Source organism: Suncus etruscus, chromosome 14 (assembly GCF_024139225.1).
Source record: "Suncus etruscus isolate mSunEtr1 chromosome 14, mSunEtr1.pri.cur, whole genome shotgun sequence".
NCBI classification, from domain to species: domain Eukaryota; kingdom Metazoa; phylum Chordata; class Mammalia; order Eulipotyphla; family Soricidae; genus Suncus; species Suncus etruscus.
Window position 1 is genome coordinate 58,283,214 of NC_064861.1, and position 19,095 is coordinate 58,302,308.

At 35.1% G+C, this 19,095-nt stretch overlaps 1 non-coding gene across 1 annotated transcript; it reads left to right on the top strand.

Moving 5' to 3' along the window:
- The first annotated feature begins 10,023 nt into the window (after positions 1–10,023).
- LOC126028790 (small nucleolar RNA SNORA51) lies at positions 10,024–10,156 on the top strand. The gene has a single exon (XR_007502503.1). It is a non-coding gene; the product is annotated as a small nucleolar RNA SNORA51 (small nucleolar RNA).
- The last annotated feature ends 8,939 nt before the right edge of the window (positions 10,157–19,095 follow it).

The following is a 19,095-nucleotide window of genomic DNA, read 5'->3' on the forward strand; positions in this document are numbered from 1 at the left end:
TGAAGTATGAAATGTCATTAAATTTTACAGATATTCTCAGGTTCTACATACAAGATCTGCTAAAATAGTAGGTTGATGCAATTCCAGAGATGAACCAATGAATTTAGGCATTACAACAGATTCTCAAGTAACCACATTTAAAAATAGTTGTTACTGTTTTCATATAGTGTATCAGAAAAAGTTATAATTGCAGTTTAATGGAATAATTAAAACACTTTATTGTTTTATTATAAAGTGAATTATAGAAATGTATAATTGATGTTAATAAAATAATTACAGACCCTGTTTTATTATATTCATTTCTTTAAGTTACAGATTCTAAGATACTATCAAAGACATTAAGAACTTACTATAATTACTTTTCCTAATGAATTACTTTATTGGGTTTTATTTTATAATGCAAAAATTATGTTTTACTCAGCCCATGCTATGATTAACTAGCTTCTGAATGACATTCAATGCCCTCATAGTTAAGAGAAAAGCTTGAAAGTATTGTAAAATATATATGACATTAATCTTATTCTTAAAGGCACAGCTTTGTCTTTGGATTGAAAACAAAACAAATTCTTTGTATATTTAAGATGGATTAAAGAGAAAATGTAGTACCTAGTAATGCTAAATTACATTTTAAAATGTTTCAGAGAATGCAATGAAATATGCCATTAATTAAGATTACATTCTACATGAAGTATTTTATTAGTAATGTATTCTTCCACTTAAAATGTATTTTATATTTATTTTCTTTAATTTTAACTTTTTTTAGGCAAGAAAGTTTTTATTGAATGAAACCTTCTTAGAAATATGTGATGGGAAAGAAGAAAAAAATTATGCGTTCACTAGAGAATATATATTTTAAGAGCAAGCAAAAGGAAAATCAAGCAAGAAATATGTTTAAAAGAGAACATGGGCCTGAAAGAACTAGCCAAAATATGTATATGTTTGTATAAAAATAATATATATGCATTTAAAGTAGGGTTTTGCAAGTTCCCAAATAGTCAGTGAGTGGGTTAGTGAGTTGTTTATGCTCTTACCCTGTGGCACTATGCTAATATAGAAATTGAAATGGCAAATCTCCTCCATGAATCATAAAATGTTCAGTGCCATGATCAGATGATTTATTTTCTATGGCCAGAGAAGAATCTATCTATAATAGACTATCAAAAAAAATACAGTTACTAACAATGACCATATGTTTTTCATTTAACAGATAAGGAAAGGGAAACAGAAGGAGAAATGACTGCCAGTAGATCATGAGTATAATTTATTTAACTAATTATGATTGTAATGCTATGTGTTTTATTAACTTCAGTACCTTTCTACTGGAATTCAAGTAAAAGCCTCATCTTACTATGAATTATGAGACCTACTGAGACTCTTTTCTGCCTTTTTTTTTCGTGTCACACATATTTGGCTGTGCTTTAGACTCATTACTACATTCATATTTTTTTTAATGCATAATTTTTTTTTATTTAAACACCTTGATTACATACATGATTGTGTTTGGGTTTCAGTCATAAAAGGAACACCACCCATCACCAGTGCAACATTCCCATCACCCAAGTACCAAATCTCCCTCCTCCCCACCCAACCCCCGCCTGTACCCTAAACAGGCTCTACATTTCCCTCATACATTCTCAATATTAGGACAGTTCAAAATGTAGTTATTTCTCTAACTAAACTCATCACTCTTTGTGGTGAGCTTCCTGAGGTGAGCTGGAACTTCCAGCTCTTTTCTCTTTTGTGTCTGAAAATTATTATTACCAGGGTGTCTTTCATTTTTCTTAAAACCCATAGATGAGTGAGACCATTCTGCGTTTTTCTCTCTCTCTCTGACTTATTTCACTCAGCATAATAGATTCCATGTACATCCATGTATAGGAAAATTTCATGACTTCATCTCTCCTGACAGCTGCATAATATTCCATTGTGTATATGTACCACAGTTTCTTTAGCCATTCGTCTGTTGAAGGGCATCTTGGTTGTTTCCAGAGTCTTGCTATGGTAAATAGAGCTGCAATGAATATAGGTGTAAGGAAGGGGTTTTTGTATTGTATTTTTGTGTTCCTAGGGTATATTCCTAGGAGTGGTATAACTGGATCGTATGGGAGCTCGATTTCCAGTTTTTGGAGGAATCTCCATATCGCTTTCCATAAAGGTTGAACTAGACAGCATTCCCACCAGCAGTGGATAAGAGTTCCTTTCTCTCCACATCCCCGCCAACACTGTTTATTCTCATTCTTTGTGATGTGTGCCATTCTCTGGGGTGTGAGGTGGTATCTCATCGTTGTTTTGATTTGCATCTCCCTGATGATTAGTGATGTGGAACATTTTTTCATGTGTCTTTTGGCCATGCGTATTTCTTCTTTGTCAAAGTGTCTGTTCATTTCTTCTCCCCATTTTTTGATGGGGTTAGATGTTTTTTTCTTGTAAAGTTCTGTCAGTGCCTTGTATATTTTGGAGATTAGCCCCTTATCTGATGGGTATTGGGTGAATAGTTTCTCCCACTCAGTGGGTGGCTCTTGTATCCTGGGCACTATTTCCTTTGAGGTGCAGAAGCTTCTCAGCTTAATATATTCCCATCTGTTAATCTCTGCTTTCACTTGCTTGGAGAGTGCAGTTTCCTCCTTGAAGATGCCTGTAATGTCCTGGAGTGTTTTGCCTATGTGCTGTTCTATATATCTTATGGTTTTGGGGCTGATATCGAGGTCTTTAATCCATTTGGATTTTACCTTTGTACATGATGTTAGCTGGGGGTCTAAGTTTAATTTTTTGCAAGTGGCTATCCAATTGTGCCAACACCACTTGTTGAAGAGGCTTTCCATGCTCCATTTAGGATTTCCTGCTCCTTTATCAAAAATTAGATGGTTGTATCTCTGGGGAACATTTTCTGAGTATTCAAGCCTATTCCACTGATCTGAGGACCTATCTTTATTCCAATACCATGCTGTTTTGATAACTGTTGCTTTGTAGTACAGTTTAAAGTTGGGAAAAGTAATTCCTCCCATATTCTTTTTCCCAATGATTGCTTTAGCTATTCGAGGGTGTTTATTGTTCCAAATGAATTTCAAAAGTGTCTGATCCACTTCTTTGAAGAATGTCATGGTTATCTTTAGAGGGATGGCACTAAATCTGTATAATGCCTTGGGGAGTATTGACATTTTGATGATGTTAATCCTGCCAATCCATGAGCAGGGTATGTGTTTCCATTTCCGTGTGTCCTCTCTTATTTCTTGGAGCAGAGTTTTATAGTTTTCTTTGTATAGGTCCTTCACATATTTAGTCAAGTTGATTCCAAGATATTTGAGTTTGTGTGGTACTATTGTGAATGGGGTTGTTTTCTTAATGTCCATTTCATCCTTATTACTATTGGTATATAGAAAGGCCATTGATTTTTGTGTGTTAATTTTGTAGCCTGCCACCTTGCTTTATGAGTCTATTGTTTCTAGAAGCTTTTTGATAGAGTCTTTGGGGTTTTCTAAGTAGAGTATCATGTCATCTGCAAACAGTGAGAGCTTGACTTCTTCCTTTCCTATCTGGATTCCCTTGATATCCTTTTCTTGCCTAATCGCTATAGCAAGTACTTCCAGTGCTATGTTGAATAGGAGTGGTGAGAGAGGACAGCCTTGTCTTGTGCCAGAATTTAGAGGGAAGGCTTTCAGTTTTTCTCCATTGAGGATAATATTTGCCACTGGCTTGTGGTAGATGGCCTTCACTATATTGAGAAAGGTTCCCTCCATTCCCATCTTGCTGAGAGTTTTGATCAAGAATGGGTGTTGGACCTTATCAAATGCTTTCTCTGCATCTATTGATATGATCATGTGGTTTTTATTTTTCTTGTTATTGATGTTGTGTATTATGTTGATAGATTTACGGATGTTAAACCAGCCTTGCATTCCTGGGATGAAACCTACTTGATCGTAGTGGATGATCTTCTTAACGAGGCATTGAATCCTATTTGCCAGGATTTTGTTGAGGATCTTTGCATCTGCATTCATCAGTGATATTGGTCTGTAATTTTCTTTTTTGGTAGCGTCTCTGTCTGGTTTAGGTATCAAGGTGATGTTGGCTTCATAAAAGCTATTTGGAAGTGTTTCTGTTTGTTCAATTTCATGAAAGAGTCTTGCCAAGATTGGCAGTAGTTCCTCTTGGAAAGTTTGATAGAATTCATTAGTGAATCCATCTGGACCTGGGCTTTTGTTTTTAGGCAGACATTTGATTACTGTTTTAATTTCATCAATGGTGATGGGGGTGTTTAGTTATGCTACATCCTCTTCCTTCAACCGTGGAACATTATAAGAGTCCAAGAATTTATCCATTTCTTCCAGGTTCTCATTTTTAGTGGCGTAGAGTTTTTCAAAGTAGTTTCTGATTACCCTTTGAATCTCTGTCATATCAGTAGTGATCTCTCCTTTTTCATTCCTGATACGAGTTATCAAGTTTCTCTCTCTCTCTTTCTTTGTTAGGTTTGCCAGTGGTCTATCAATCTTGTTTATTTTTTCAAAGAACCAACTTCTGCTTTCGTTGATCTTTCGGATTGTTTTTTGAGTTTCCACTTCGTTGATTTCTGCTCTCAGCTTTGTTATTTCCTTCTGTCTTCCTATTCTTGGGTCCTTTTGTTGAGCATTTTCTAGTTCTATTAGCTGTGTCATTAAGCTACTCAGGTAAGCTCCTTCTTCCTTCCTGATGTGTGCTTGCAAAGCTATAAATTTTCCTCTCAGTACTGCTTTTGCTGTGTCCCATAGGTTCTGAGAGTTTGTGTCTTTATTGTCATTTGTTTCCAGGAACCTTTTTATTTCCTCCTTGATTTCATCTCGGACCCACTGGTTATTGAGCATGAGGCTGTTTAACTTCCAGGTGTTAAAGTGTTTCTTCTGAGTCCCTTTGGAGTTCACAAATAATTTCAGAGCCTTGTGGTCAGCGAAGGTAGTCTGCAAAATTTCTATCCTCTTGATCTTATGGAGGTATGTTTTATGTGCCAGCATGTAGTCTATCCTGGAGAATGTCCCATGTACATTGGAGAAGAATGTGTATCCAGGTTTCTGGGGATGGAGTGTCCTATATATATCCACTAGGCCTCTTTCTTCCATTTCTCTCCTCAGGTCTAGTATATTCTTGTTGGGTTTCAGTCTGGTTGACCTGTCCAGTGTTGACAAAGCCGTGTTAAGGTCCCCCACAATTATTGTGTTGTTGTTGATATTATTTTTCAGATTTGTCAACAGTTGTATTAAATATTTTGCTGGCCCCTCATTCGGTGCATATATGTTTAGGAGAGTGAATTCTTCCTGCTCTACGTACCCCTTGATTAATATAAAATGTCCGTCTTTGTCCCTTACAACCTTCCTGAGTATAAAGTTTGCATTATCTGATATTAGTATGGCCACTCCAGCTTTTTTATGGGTGTTGTTTGCTTGGATAACTTTTCTCCAGCCTTTTATTTTGAGTCTATGTTTGTTCTGACTATTCAGGTGCGTTTCTTGTAGGCAGCAGAAGGTTGGATTGAGTTTTTTGATCCATTTAGCCACTCTGTGTCTCTTAACTGGTGCATTTAGTCCATTGACGTTGAGAGAAAGAATTGTCCTGGGATTTAACGCCATCTTTATTTCAAAATTTGGTGTGTCTTTTGGGTAGTCTTGTCTTAGATTAGGTCTTTCAGTTTTTCTCTTAAGACTGGTTTTGTGTCTGTGAAGTTTCTGAGCTGTTTTTTGTCTGTGAAACCATATATTCTTCCATCAAACCGGAAAGTGAGTTTTGCTGGGTATAGTATTCTGGGTGAAGCATTCATTTCATTCAGTCTTGTCACAATATCCCACCACTGCTTTCTGGCATTGAGCGTTTCTGGTGACAGGTCTGCTGTAAATCTCAGGGAAGCTTGCTTGAACATGATTTCCCCTTTTGATCTTGCTGTTTTCAGAATTCTGTCTCTATCTGTGGGATTTGTCATTGTGACTAGGATGTGTCTTGGGGTGGTTTTTCTGGGGTCTCTTTTGGTTGGTACTCTTCGGGCATGCAGGATTTGATCACATATATTCTTTAGCTCTGGAAGTTTCTCTTTAATGATGTTCTTGACCATTGATTCTTCCTGGAAATTTTCTTCCTGGGTCTCTGGGACTCCAATGATTCTTAAGTTGTTTCTGTTGATCTTATCATAGACTTCTATTTTCGTCTGTTCCCATTCTTTGACTAATTTTTCCATTGTCTGCTCATTTGCTTTAAGTTTTTTGTCCAATCTCTCCTGCTGTATGGAATTGTTATGTATCTCATCTTCCACAGCACCAAGTCTATTCTCAGCTTCTGATACCCTGTCCCAGAGCTTATCCATTTTGTCATTCACTTCGTTTACTGACTTTTTCAGTCCTGTTAGTTGACATGTTATTTCAGTTTGGAGTTTTGTCATTTCTGCCTTCATATTTTCTTGGTTCTTATTAGTGTTCTGTTCAACTCGATCCATGGTTTCTTGGAGTCTGTTGAGCACCTTCCATATTGCTAGTCTAAAGTCCTTATCTGAGAGGTTGATTAGTTGTTCAGTCATTATCTGGTCCTCAGAATTGTCATCTTCATTCTCTATGTCTGATGCTGGCCTGCGTTGTTTCCCCATTGTCACACTTGTATTGTGGGTTTTTCTACGTGTTGTGGTGGTATTCATTGTCTATATGATGTAGGCAGCACACTCCTCTGGCTCCTCCCTTTCTGGATGGGCTGACTTGCCTCTAAGGGAGGGGAGTCCTCCGTGGATGAAGCCTCACACCAGGTCAAATCTTAGGCCCGAGCATGCAACAGAGAAGACAGTCCAGAGAGAAATGTTTGCTTCTGTGATATAGCGCCGTTCTTAGTGTGATTTTTCCTTCTTGTTGCAATGGAGTTCTTTCCTTAGAAAGAGTGCACGGCCGCGTAGCGAAGCGGAGCGGCTGTGCTCCTCTGAGCCTCTTTTTGCCCCACTCGCAAGAGTTTCACGCAAGAGGACAGTAGACAGACATAGACAGGTCACACTCACAGTCTTTCACAGCTGAGCCCCACTGGGCCGGTGTACTTTCGCGGATTTTCCCCGCCTGGTGTCACACACAGGGAGCCCCTACATTCATATTTTACGGTGGTTTTACACATACTCTACATTTGAGTTGAACATATATATTTTTTTCTCTCTGTATACTCAATGATTGACAAATAGCTATTTGTATTTTAGACTTCACTTACAATCCTCAGTTGAACAATATTCCCTGTATCTCCTCATTTCTCAGTACTCCTTTTGGCAAATATAAAAATTAAATGTTAGACAATTATACTCTAAAATTTCTTTTTTTTTTTCTTTTTGGTTTTGGGGCCACATCCAGCAGTACTCTGAGTTACTCCTGGCTCTTCTCCTGGAAATCACTCCTGGAAGGTTTAGGGAACCATATGGGATGCCAGGAATCAAACCTGGGTCTGTCCCAGATCCATCATCAGTCAGCTGCATGCAAGAGAAACACCCTATTGCTGTGCTATGGATTCTGCCCAATGTTCTAAAATTTCTGTGTCTGGGATATTGAGCTAATTCAGCGATTTAGGTGCTTGCCTTGCATGTGGTTGGCTTGAGTTCTATCCTCAACAACCCACATAATACCTAGAGCACTACCAGGCATGATTCCTAAGTGTAGAGCCAGGAGTAACCCTAAGCATTGCCATATGTGGTCCATATCCTAAATAATGCTAATAACAATTATAATAATAAAATAAATTTCTGTTTCAAATCTATGCTCTCTTCTTCACTATAATATTTATACATAAATGAAATACAACAGTATATTTCCTTGATTAAATGCTAAGTCAAGTATATTTTGATGGCAAAAGACATAAAATCACTTAAATTTGTTGTGTAGTGCTTACTTTTATAATCCACTAATTTAAAAAATAGATCATATTTTTAAATTTGATTTCATCTTTTATAATGAACTTTCTATTTATCATTAACTGTATATGTTTGAGTATAAAAAATGTGAGAGTTGTGGTCAGAGCAATAGTGCAGCTGTGGGGCTTTTGCCATGCATGCTACTGATCTAGGATGGACCTGGTTTGATCCCAGGTGTCTCATATGGAGCCCCAAGCCAGGAGCAATTTCTGAGCACATAGCCAGGAGTAACTCCTGAGCATCACCTGATGTGGACCAAAAAAACAATATATATATATATAAAGTGAATATTTTTATAATAAATTTTATAATTATAGCAAAGAAAAATCATATTTTAGATATTAAAATAATTATTTACATAAAATGTTTAGTACAGCTACTAATTTATTATTGAAATAATAAGACAACTTACTTTATAATATTTACTACATTTATAATGGTATTTTTAATACAGTAAAAATAAACATGCATTCAGCGAAGTGGTTTAGTAATAGTAAACCACTTGCATTGTATATATGAGGCACTGTTTTCAATTCTAGAAATATCAAAAACTTATAATAATAATAATAATAAGCTAAAAAATAAACTAAACATTGAGGGATAGAGATACTTGCTTGCATGTGGAAGATTTGTTTTTAACTCTTGTATATAGAGATAATCCTTGAGTATAGAAACAGCTTTAAGTCCTGAGCACCACCAAGTATGGTCCCCAAAACAAAAGGAACAAAAAGTATAATAAAAATATGGAAACACAAAGATAGCCAGCATAATAGCAAAACTTTATACATGAAGAAAGCCTTAGTTCCAATGTAATCTGTATCATTGAAATGTAATCTTTAACTAGCTTCGCAGTTACTCAGACTATTTCTTTCATTTTCTGTGTCATTTCTCCCTTTTGGATTTTGGTAAGAATTAAAATTCAAGTGTAAGCTTGAATTTCAAGAGCTAGCTTCCCTATCAGATGAGAAGAGACACTTTATTCTTAAAATTGTAATAGTTTGCTGTCCTGTTCTGAATATCTTAATATGCTTTTCTCCATCCAACTTTTCAATAACATGCCTATAGCTCCAGGTGTTTCAAATGAAATAAAAGAATACATTGATAGTCACTTTCTAAATATTGTATCTAGAAAACAATACCAATGACTATTAAATTATAATTGAATAAAAATAATTTTGTGTTAGTAGTTAATTTATATGAATAAAATCCCACTGTACATATCTATATTTTAGGGCTCATAACAGAATATTTTTATTCAAGTGTTAAAGATGAGAATTTTCAGATTCTAAGTTTTTTAAGGTTTTTGATATTTCTATTTAATATACATTCTTTATGTTATGTTACTTACAAAAACATACTTTACCTGAAGCAAAGATCCTCCTTGACTTTCAACTTTTGATTTGAAATCTTATCTAGTACTTTCTCTCTTATCTATACAGAAAAATACTTATCTGAAACACTTATCTAGTCTTCAGCATTGTCTTTTAGGCCTCTGCATATAATGTATTCACTACCATATTGTACAATGAAAATTTACAGGCATTATAATATGACCACTTCCTCTTGAAAAGGGAAATACTTGATCCCTGAATGTTAGTTATACAACAAACTAAGATAATCATGAAAAAGCTAAAGGTTGTTAAAAAGCATGATCAAGAAAACTAATAGTAACTGATACTATTTAAAAGTCTTGTTAACTATGTTATATTGCCATGTGTGCATACTTCTCTGAACTTGTGCGTTTGGATGTGCTTTATGTTTATGTGTTTCTTTTAGTGATACTGATACTATTCATTTTGTTTTTTGTTTGTGTGACATTTTGGTTTTTGAGCCACACCTTGTCATGCACAGGGTTGACTCCTAGTTCTACAGTCAGGGATAGCTCCTGGAAGTGCTCAAAAGACCATAAGGGATTCTGGAGATTCAAACTGGAATGTCAGCATGCACAACAAGTAAACTAACTCTTACTATGACTCTGCCCCTATTATGCCCCTATTATGCCCCTATTATGTGTGGGGTGCGGAGGAAGGACACTTGGAATATTGGTGATGGGAATGTTGCACTGGTAAAGGATTATATATATATACACAAACATATATACATATATATTAAAATATCAAAAAAAAGAAAAGAAAAGATAAGGCCTCTGAATTCTTACCACAGTCTGTGTTCTTTACATTGACTGTATTGAAAGAGGAGGTATAGTAAATGCACCCCATATACACCTCAAACCAGGCCCTTTGCCTGTTCTGTATTGTGAATTGAGGGACAAAAAATATTATTCATTATAAAAAGTAAAAATATCAGATTCCGGAGCCAGTGAGGTGGTGCTAGAGGTAAGGCGTCTGCCTTGCAAGCACTAGCCAAGGAAGGACACCAGTTTGATCCCCTGGCATCACATATGGTCCCCCCAAGCTAGGGGCAATTTCTGAGCACTTAGCCAGGAGTAACCCCTGAGCATCAAATGGGTGTGGCCCCCCAAAACAAACAAACTAAATGTATATATCGGATTCTGCTGGGCCTCTTAAGCACCGCAGCCATTTTGAGGCTTCATGCACTGGACGGCAACCTTTTTTCAACTGAGCCAAATCTCGCAAAAACCACGATTGAAATTTATTTTGAGAGCCACATTTTTTTTTGTTTTTTGGGTTTTTTAATTTTTGTTTTTGTTTTGTTTTTGTTGTTGTCTTTTTTTTTTTTTTTTTTTTTTTTGGCAGCGCTCAAGGGTTACTCCTGGCTCTATGCTCAGAAATCGCTCCTGGCAGGCACAGGGGACCATATGGGATGACGGGATTCGAAACACTGACCTTCTGCATGAGAGGAAAATGCCTTAACTCCATGCTATCTCTCTGGCCTCGAGAGCCACATTTTTAAAACCGAAAATACATAGGATGGTACACTGTTTTTAGTTTCAATAAGTTTTGAATGAGAATATACTGCATGCGAGTATCCACATAGGTCGGGAGGATACAAATAACACAACTAATAAAACAAAAACTTTAGAACGATATTATTTATCGATAACATTAAATTCCATAAAATTTGCCTTACAATGTAGAGAAAATTACATCCTGACAATGATTGACAACGTCACTAACACTAATGTGAACATTGGCCTTGCATTTATTTGGATATTTTGAGTAAGTCAGGTTTGTATATTGTTGTTTTTAATTTTAGGCACGATTCCAGGTTCTCATTGATGAGACGATTTCTCAATTTACTCTTGATAAGATTCATGCTTGAAAATGATTGTTCGCATAAATATGTAGACCCAAACAGGGAAAGAACAGCAAACACTAGCTTTTTCAGTTGATTATATGACTTAGGAATACTATTCCAGGTGTTAAAAATCAACATATCTTCCTTCTCCAGGTCTTTCAAAGTAGACCACTTGTGCTGTGAGCTAAGTTCACATTTGTGTTTCTCCAATCTTTCTAAATTAGCACAAAGACGTTCAAATTTTGAGCTCTACCGTTCTTTGTTTTTTAAAGCCAGCAATTTCATTTAATAGAGCAAAAGGCACATGAAAAGATCCTCCACATCACTAATCATCAGGGAGATGCAAATAAAAACAAATATAAGGTACCATCTCATGCCACTGAGATTGGCACACATCACAAAGAAGGAAAACAAGCAGTGCTGGATAGGATGTGTAAAGAAAGGAACTCTTTTTTCACTGCTGGTGGGAATGCCATCTAGTCCAACCTTTATGGAAAATGATATGGAGATTCCCCCCCAAAAAAACTGGAAATTGAGCTTCCATATGATCCAGCTATACCACTCCTAGGAATATATCCTAGGAAGACAAAAATATAATTCAAAAATCCCTTCCTTACACCTATATTTATTGTAGCACTATTTACCATAGCAAGATGCCCTTCAACAGATGTATGGCTAAAGAAACTGTGGTACATATACACAATGGAATATTATGCAGCCATCAGGAGAAATGAAGTCATGAAATTTTTCTATACATATATGTACATGGAATCTATTATGCTGAGTGAAATAAGTCAGAGAGAGAAAGTCACAGAATGTCTCACTCATCTTTGGGTTTTAAGAAAAATGAAAGACATTCTTGCATTAATTTTCATAGACAAAAGAGATGAGGGCTAGAAAATGCAGCTCGCTACATGAAGCTCACCACAAATAGTGATGAGTGCTGTTAGAGAAATAACTACATTGAGAACTATCCTAGCAATGTGAATGATGAGGGAAGTAGAAAACCTATCTTGAGTACAGGTGTGGGTGGGGTGGGGAGGAGAGAGATTTGGGACAATGGTGGTGTGCCACATCCCACTCAGGAGGGGCACACACCAAAGTGTAGTGCTCTCCTGAAAAGGAATTATTTACCAAAAAGGCCCGCTTAGAGCAGTCAAAATCACTTGACCCTTTGCGTGGATTGTTTGGCCATAATTCTAATATGTGGCTGTAACTATCTCTTTATTTTTAACCAATATTAAAAATCAGGCCTTAGTAAATTCTTTCCAACAAAGGAGGACAGTACAAATCCCGCCAAAAGTCTCCCACTTAACAGCTCCTTGTAATTTTTGCTACTTTGGCGCCAAGATCAGGTTTTTCCCAAAACTTAGCTCATAGTAAAGCAATTTTCAGTTTTCCCCTGCTTACTCAAAACAAGGTAATTTTCAGTTTTCCCCTGCTTACTCAAAACAAGGTAATTTTCAGTTTTCCCCCAAAACTCTAAAACATTTCTCTCTCTTCCCACTTCCCTGGAAATTACCTGTTTCCCTTCTGCTTACCCAAAACAAAGCAAACCCAAAACAGAACTTCTTTTCACCTTCAGTATCGGTTCTTGAATATGCTAATTTTAGCCAGGGTCCTCCATTCTTTTCCCATTTTCTTTGATGTCAAGAATTTGCACCCTGCTTTCCAAGCCTCAAACCTTTAAAAGTCAGCCAGCTCAAAAAATAAATTTGTCTTCGTCTTTTCAGACGTAAGTCCCCATGCAATCTGTGTGGTCTCATTCATTTCTACAATATTGTTCCATTCATTCGCCATTCCGTGTACCCACTCTCTTCCCGTGGAATTTTTTCCCGAACTCCACGAAAGATCTGTTTACAGGCACTGAAGACTGCAACAGAATTGGCTCACAGCAGTGGTGGGAATGTTGCACTGGTGAAGGGGGGTGTTCTTTCCATGACTGAAATCATACAACTACAATCATATTTGCAATCAAGGTGTTTAAGTAAAGATTAAAAAAAAGTTTAAAAAATAAAATAAAAAGTAAAAATATCATACTTATTTTTTGGTTTTTGGTTTTGGGGCCACATCCAGTAATGCTCACGGTTTACTTCTGTCTATGCTCTCAGAAGTCACTCTGAGCTTAGGGCTCCATATGGGATGCCAAGGATAAAACCGCAGTCTGCCCTAGGTTAGTGAGTCCAAGGCAGATGCCTTACAGCTTGCACCACTGCTTTGGCCCCAAAATATCATACTTTCTAAAAATCAAAAAAAATTTAAATGTACATGTGCACTCAACTACTTATCGCCATTTTAACTTTTCCATAATAATTTAAAGCATTTTTTTACCACATCAGATGTAGGAGCTGAAGCCTATGCATGGCTCTAAGCAATGAATAAGTAACTAAATTCAATCTGAAAGTAGATTTTTAGAACTGGAAAGGCTCTATTGTTTCAAACAATTGCTGTGCATTTTCAGTAGCAAAGTTGCATGTATAGATATTAATAGTCTCTGTCCTTGACAATTTTATCAATCCAATACACCACAGTACTCTATGCAGAATTTTTCAAAGAATAATGTAGTGATTTTCTAAATCTAGAGTTTATATAAAACCATCTGTTTAAAAGAAAGTTATAATTTGAAGGTTGAAGGATTCCAAGAGAGTTATTACACAGATATAACTAAGAATAACTATTAAATTAGCACATCATAATACTATTAAGTAGTTTTATTACTACCATACTTTTAAATGTATCGCGTTCCACATCTTAAAAAGCTGAAAGCTCAAAAAACATTTTAACAAATGAAGAATTATGAAAACCTTGATGCTTTTGCATCAAATAAACACGATTACAAAAAAATGTTCATAAACAAAAAGGAGGAGCTGAAGAGATAAGCACAGTGATAATTTATTTGCTGTGCATGCAGATAACTCAGATTTTATTCATATGAGTACCACCAGACATCAACCTTGAGCACTGCAAGATGTGGCCCTAACCACTCCCCCAAAAGAACATAAAATGTAAGAAAAGAATAAAAAGTAAGGGATATGAAAAATAAGAAAAGCCATATATTCAAAAGCCTGACTTTAATAATTAATTCAAGAAACTAAAGAGAAAATAAGGATAGAGATTCTATCATTATTATTATAGCTGGTATATATTGTTGGAAAAATAACAAATATCTGCTTAAAGGAATAATAATGATATCAGGGATTATTTTTAGTATATTTGAAAATGGAAATGTTATGCTTATCAATGGATTTATTTTAATGTATGTGACATTTGTAATAGTCACCTAGTTGAAGATGCATTTGTGAGATACAGTCTTTTGGAGAGTATTTTTTTTTCTTTTTTCTATTCTAAATTCAAGAAAAGGAAATAATGTCTCTCTTTTACCTTAGGGATTTGAAAATTCTAAGCAGCTCCAAATTCTATGAACATTTCAGAACTTCATCAGTGAAGCATAGATAAAACTCTACACAGTGAATATAAATCCTTTTCTTATTCTGTCTCTGAACACAGTACCCATTTCCATTTTTCTTAATATTTATTATTTACTTATATACATATTTATTTGGTACTACAGTATAGAAAACTCCATTTTTATTCTAGCATTACACTAGTGAATAAATTTTAAAATATCCCTGTGGTATCAATATTCTAGTGTAAGAGACAAAAATGTAAGGTTTCATGTGATTCAGAAAAGATCAGTGGACACTCAAAGAAATTAGTTGGAGTAAAGAAAAATCTATATTGTAGCAATAAAGGAAAGCAGTTCAGACTGCCATTTACAGAGTATAAAAGGTAATCCTTGAGAGTAGATCCTGTGTAAAACTCTCCTTTTATTTAATACACTGAACGCTCTAGATTAAATTAGCTTATTTCATATTTTGTGTATCTCAAAACTCAGTGTCATATAAATTGAACTGAGACATTAATATTCACTTGGAATAAGTCCTAGCATTAAATGCCTAGTAATGTCATGGGCATTTCTAGATGCACCCTTTTTTTCCACATGAGCATCTGTCAAGTGAGAATGTGCCAGGCACCATGCAGTTCAAAAGTAGTCTAGGGAGATTGAAATAGTCTGAATTGGGAATTCAGAAACCCATATTTGTATTTCTTTTACCACTAATTACTTAGGTCAAGAATACATCTTACTCTTTTCTTCATCTTTTTCTTACTGTTTCTTCATCTCTACAATAGTGGGTAGTCCATTGTTTGTATCTATGAAGATCCTCTAAATAAATGTGAAGCAATTAAAATGCAGAGTTGGATAAAGAAGACTGTAGGAAAGAAAAAAAACTACAAAGAAACAATATCTATGATTGAGTTTCAAAAGCAGAAGTTCAGAATGCATGGTTATGGAAAAATAACGAGGGAAAAATCTTTCTATGCCTCTTATAGAAAATCAGTTTAAATTATCTACTGGGCTTTTATTTGCTTACTGTTTTTGTGACTTGAATTAGTTGTTAATGAGAAGAAGTCATCCCACATTCTATACTAGCACAATTGCTGCAAAAATAAACATGTTATCTGAGAGAACAAATACAAGTAGGAAAACTAATACCCCCATATAAACATTAAAACTTAAGACCGAACATGTGCAAGACTACTAAGTAGTAGGCTAGATACATAGGGGACCACATATTCTAGCAGCCCTGGGGGTGAGGGAAGAGGATATGGGAGGTAGGACAAAAACGGAGGTGTAGGGAGGACAATTTGATGATGGGAATTCCCCCTGATTTTATGTAAATATGTACCTAAAATATTATTGTCATCAATATGTAAGCCACTATGATCAAAATAAAAATTATATTAAAAAATCCTTAAGTTTCTGATAGACCATTCTCTCAGAAGTTTCTATGCTCATTTTAAATTGATTTTTATTGTGACTTATGTGAATTACAAGTCTTTCACAGTTATATTTATGGTACATAGTGACAGTGAATTAGAACCATTCCCACCACCAGTGTTGTCCTCCCTCCACCCCTGTTCCCAGCATGCATCCCATACCTCATACCTTTGTCCCCTGGATTTATAGTGTAACAGGTCCTTTTTGTGTATAGCTTGTTGTATATTGGGAATCTTGATTTTGTTGTCATTGACTTTAAGTTTGGTATTTAGGTCTGATCATTTTTTATTTCCATTCAATATTCATGCAACTGTTTGCTCCTCGTATCATCCACTTTCCCCCCCTCAATTTATGAGGCAGAACCAGATGATTCAAGTTCTGTGGTTATTTTGGGGGAAAAAAGTGGAAGGAACCCTTCTAGAAGCTAAACATATCAATTTAAAGACTAAAGAAAAAGAAAAAAACAAACCAAAATAAGCAAAGACAAAAACTTAACAACAAAAACAACAAGAAAAAAAAAATGAAGGGGGCTGGTGTGGCAAGGGTTTAAGGGTTTTGTTTTTGCTTGTTTGTTTGCATATGCATAGTAAGTATTGGGAAAATTAGAAAGCCAATTCCCTTGGCCTAAGATATACAAGGTTTCTCCACCCTTGAAGCATACCGTCATGGGAACAAGTACAGGATCCAGACATGTTCATTATCGAGCCCCAAGGTCTTTTTATGATGCCAGAAAATATTCTGCTCAGTTATGGTTGACAAAATCAGTCCTCTGTAATTAGAGATCTTGATATTTGCACAGGTCATAGGATGAAGTCTAGAATAGAGTTTTTCTTTATGGTTTCAGAAGTTCTGCTCAGTCACAGTTGTCAAAGTCAGACCTCTGGAATTAGTGATCTTGGTTTTTGCTCAGATCGAAGAATGGAGTGTCTTTTCATTTCCTCTTACTGTTAGGTGATGAGGTAGGGCAACCTTCTCTTAAATCAAGTTGTTGCTGTTTCCTCATCATCAGGATGTTGTATCAATCTGGCACAAGTTGGTGTCAGCGTGGTATTAGGAACTCCCAGGGGGAGTTTGATTTCTTGTGCTGTTCAGGGAACTATGTTGGTTCTAAGGTTGAGATCTGGGAAATGGGTTTGTGTGGTCGCTGTCTGATCACATGGAGTCTATGCTGAGTCCCCATGACAAATGTTCAGGGTGGGAGGTGCCCCTGTCTTATAAAATATATGAGTTTTTATCCTTAGATTTTAAATAAGAGCTTGTTTCTATACATAATATTTCCCCTTTTGTAGTATGACTATGAAAAAGGGAATGGTGCCATATTATATTGCTAGCATATTTGGGGTAAGGATGACAGGCTGTACAATCTCTGTGCCCTGGTTTTTACCTGAGCTATTTACCCCAGGCAAGGCTTTTTCTTTTAGGTTTTCATACCAACCAGAACCAAAACAGGTGAAGTTCAAGAAAATATATATCTATAAAAATAGAAGAAATATATAAAAATGAATTTAAAAATGTAATTTAAGAAAAAAATTGATGAAGGAGGCTACCTTTATGTTTGGGAATAAACACCCTAAGAGGCAAAACTAAGGAGTTTTCAATTATTATTTTATTTGTTTATATATTGCTATGGCATTAAAATTGTTTATTATTTATTTAGCATTAATTGTGTGTGACATATGTGATAAAATTATGCTTTATGTTAAATATATAGCTAATTTCTGTGAATACTCAACAAAACATACAAAGATTATACATAGATAAAGTACATAAATAAATATGTGGATAGACATAGATATATTTAAAGATATAGATATATATCAGGATGTGTCAACTAAATATAATTGATGATAATTATATTCAAAATTTTGCATTGTATTATCCTTTTGTCCAATCACATTTAAGCAAAGTAGTGCTATGAAATTTCATATGAATAAACAATCTTTCTAAAAAGACTTTAGATCATAAACAGTGATTGAGGTATGTTTCCTAGAACTAAAACCAGCTGAGTTTGTAGGCATAGTATTAAATCTCTCTGATGGATGTTTTATACTTCTCTGCATTTTTAAAAATCCACTTTTTTAAAAGTCTCTAACATGAAATAAACATGGCTAATAGATTACAGCATTTCTAATTTATTTTCAGAAGATACTGCCAGATTTGGTTGGCTATATATTCCTGTCTATAATTTCTCACTTAAGGGGGTAATTTATTCATGACACTAATTGATGATGAAGTGATTATTAAAGCTATGCGGTATGTCATTTCTTTCAGTCTCTGTGTCATTTTACACTAAGTTGGAATCTGTCTTTTTGAGTCGCTCTGCCAGGATAATTATATGGCCATATGTAAATCACTCTATCCTACCTCTCTGATTTTTGAATGAAAACCAGGGATACGGTTACTATAAATACATAGCCGTTTTACACACATCATAAAATGCTTTTAAAATTGAATATGGACTATAAGGTGAAGATTAATTCGAAAGAGCAATTTTAGGAAATGTTATCAGAAATCAATTTTAATAGTAATTTTTAAATATTAAGTGTTTTTCTCTTTACTAACTTCTTGCTAAGACACTCTGAGTCTTGGCCTTTATTTTATCAAAAGGTAGTTGAAAGGTTGATATGTATGAGTCATAGTCATAATTGTTAAGCAGCATAAAAAGATAATAGATTTTTTGAACTCATTTTATTAAGATTTGAACATACAATTATGAACTCTTGCATTTATGATCTAAAGTAAAGTGTCTTAAACATCTGATTTCAGATATCAGTCTGAACTTTAAAAGTATATAAAAAAGGAAATGTATAGACAGACTCAACTCATTTTTATAATGCATAGATTATTATTACTAAGATATTAAACAGTAACTCTGGATATAAACTTCACACTTTCACAATCTTTGCAGTAAGCTATTTTTCCCTCCCTGGGGATTGGGTAATATTTTAATTTTGTGTCTCAACATAACTATGGCTTTCATAGGTATGTCTATATATCAGTATGTTAGTATTGTCATTCACTCTAGGAAGATAATAACAATTTTTATTGTTGAGACTAAAATTAAAGTCTAGCTTTGCTCTTTTCCTTTCACCATTTAAAAAGTCAAAAAAAATCTTCTAGATTCAAACCATATACAGAAAAGGATTACCTTCCC